General features: G+C 36.0%; 1 long non-coding RNA gene across 1 annotated transcript; it reads right to left on the bottom strand.

Annotated features, from left to right (window-relative positions):
* Positions 1-841: 841 nt before the first annotated feature.
* On the bottom strand, positions 842-1,480 carry LOC123439416. The gene is made up of 3 exons (XR_006630088.1): positions 1,466-1,480; positions 1,043-1,100; positions 842-943 (listed from the first exon to the last, which is right to left on the bottom strand). It is a non-coding gene; the product is annotated as an uncharacterized LOC123439416 (long non-coding RNA).
* Between the last annotated feature and the right edge of the window lie 1,425 nt (positions 1,481-2,905).

Here is a 2,905-nt window from a genome sequence, read left to right as displayed (position 1 = left end):
CATCGTCATCCTCTCTCATCCATCTTCTCGAGAGGAAACCTCCAATCCCTGTGTCTCGCAAGAGATTAAAATTTACGATGATATCTAATTTGATTGTAGAGTATCAAATTTCAAGAAATTTTTTTGTAGCTTTTATAAAGATTGTCACATGGGCAAAAAGGTCCGTGCGTTGCAACGAGAGAAAAAAAATGTGCCTACACCCTCCCGCGAGGCTTGAGAATGAGACTCTGCCTTTCCCAATGGAAGACTCATTCGTCGTGAACGGAAAAGTATTTTCCAAGGTGGATGCACGATTGTAAACACAAAAATTAACTTATTCTAGATTAATTTTGTGGTTTTTGAATTAAAATTATACAAATACATCAATGCGCCTGTAAATATGTGAATACATATCACTATATCACATTCGAGAAAACAAAATATAGTTGCTCCTTTTGGGTAGGGACTGCACGAAGATGATGCTTAATGGCCTAAAATTGCTCAAATCACATCCATGCGCTAGATGGGCAGGTATGTGTAGGACCTTGCATTGGATTTTGCCCTCTGGTCCTCTTAAGTATAAATCGACAATGTAGTACTGATTGAGAGTTACAAAAGAATGTATTCAAAAAGATTTATATGTTCAACCATTGGCCTTGTTCATCAGGGACTTGGGCAATCTCCAAGAGCTGCATGTAATAGAGATAAATCATTGAGTGATTCATGTCACGAAGGTTCAAAATTAACATTGCAACTTGCAAATTACACTATAGTCATTACTTTCTATGTTTTCTTATCAGCAAAGGTAATTAAAAGCTAATAGCCAAACCAGGAGGAAATTATTAGTGTACTTCCACCCTTCCTTTGCACGAGATGAGGGTACCACCTTTAACATCAGCCAATGTTTTTGGAGTAACCTCCATGCAGTACTCATTCTGGTTATGGATCAGGTGGTTTAATATCTCTGTGATGGTTGTTAAGGATCCTATTTATGACACAAAGTAACACTAAAAAGGTAAAAGAACCAGATTGGAAATCAATAAATCTGATCATATTTGGATACTGATGTCAACTATAGCACCCAAGTTGTCTGAGTTCACCACGAAGACATAATCCTTTCCCTGAGAGAAGATTGGCAAAATAGTAAGCACAATAATACGAAAGCGTTTGGATTCTGTAATCAAAGTTTTTTAAGAATTTAAGTGAACTCTTCATTTATCTTTTGTTGTTAAACAAGTCCCTACAGATGATGTACAACAGTACAGGTTGTAACTGGTTTGCGACCTTATAATTTAAGTCATAAGAAGCATACACTACATAGATTTTTTGTGAACTTAAAAAATAAAACATGTTATGAAGATGCGATCACAAGGGCAAACTAATCTGTGTCCAAAAACAAAATTTGGATACTAAGGTTGTATACGACCAATCAATCTGTCAAATTAATCTGTTCACCTACTTAGAAGGTTAAGTCATTTGTGCTCACCTGTGACAGTAAGGTATCAAGTTTTCCACTGTTGTTCAAAGAGGGGAACACATCACCGTGGCTTGGGGGTACCTTCACATTCAAAAAAACAATATTAGACTTCAAAAAGTTATATGAAATAGTCAAGTCTGACAAAGTTGGATCAATAAAGCATAAAGGTGAAGCTAGTATTTAAAATGGCATAAAATGAAATGACCATCCATTGGTATTCCAAGAATAAGACAAGAATAGTTAAGAGAAACTAACCACCCATCCTTCCCTGTCTGTCCTTTGCTTGGAAGCGGCAAGAAGTCCTCAGTAACAATGCGAGGATATTGGCTCTGAGAGAAACATGTGTGTGTTAATTGACGCCGCAAGTAGTGGGGTAAAATGTGATATAATTTAAAAAGCAGATGAAGTTAAGCTAGCATACATCAGAGAACAAACTAATTTCACCAATTTATTATTGTAGTCTCTATGAAATGCATAACTCTACGTCTGCTACATATTGTATTAGATATGGTACTGCTAAAGTGATTCTTATATAAAAGTATTGAACAGAGTGCAAAAACCTCCAGAAGGGAAATTAAAAAAAAATCCAACTTTGCCATGTTGAACACCAAGAGTATAAAAAATGATATAGTGACACAAAATTGGTAGCAGTACAATTCGATGGCTCAAACTCATGTGTAGTAGTCCTAAAAGTTACAAGACTTGTATTCAGGAAATAAGAAAAATCAATAATATAGCTAAAGCACAAAAACGGATTAAAAATATAACTATGGATGGATTAAAGAACCAAATGGCTAGCTGATTGAGAGAATTTCCATATGCATTCTATTTTTTAAGTTGTGTTCCAGGTGCATTATTAGGCAATCAAAAGACCCAAAACGTACAAGCAGATTTAAGCAAACTAATTTAGATCATCAATAATCTTATAATACTGAGGGTTACAATGGAGTGGGAACATTTCATGCAACATGGAGAAGGTATACACATACTTGTGTGCAGCTCATCCAAAAAGAAGAAAATAAAATTGTATCTTGTCCAGTTCACATTTGTTTTGAACACCGGATGCTACTAAATAGAACAAAACTTTGAGGGCAAGAAATTCACCTGCCTATCAAGACTTGTTCTAGGTCAATATAGGTAAGGAAGAATAAGAACTTTCCATCAGGAGTTGTTCTAGGGCAGCATGATCTCTACACTATCAGATGAAGAAATGACATGTACAGACAACAACTATAACGATCAAGATGCGGTCCTTTTCGATCTGGGGGTCGAGGCCCCCGAACAGGAAAGAAGCGCATCTAAGCGTTTCCCAAGCAAGTAAACATAGCACATAATAATAATTACAGTAGACAATCTGGGATTCAACTGTCTTCTTATTAATAATACAGAGTACAACACAGATACAAACAAGGTAGTTCCGGTACGGACTACAATACAAGGGAAATGCTA

The sequence above is a fragment of the Hordeum vulgare genome, chromosome 3H (genome assembly GCF_904849725.1).
Source record: "Hordeum vulgare subsp. vulgare chromosome 3H, MorexV3_pseudomolecules_assembly, whole genome shotgun sequence".
Classification (NCBI taxonomy): Eukaryota; Viridiplantae; Streptophyta; class Magnoliopsida; order Poales; family Poaceae; genus Hordeum; species Hordeum vulgare.
This window is presented reverse-complemented; position numbering and strand designations above follow the sequence as displayed.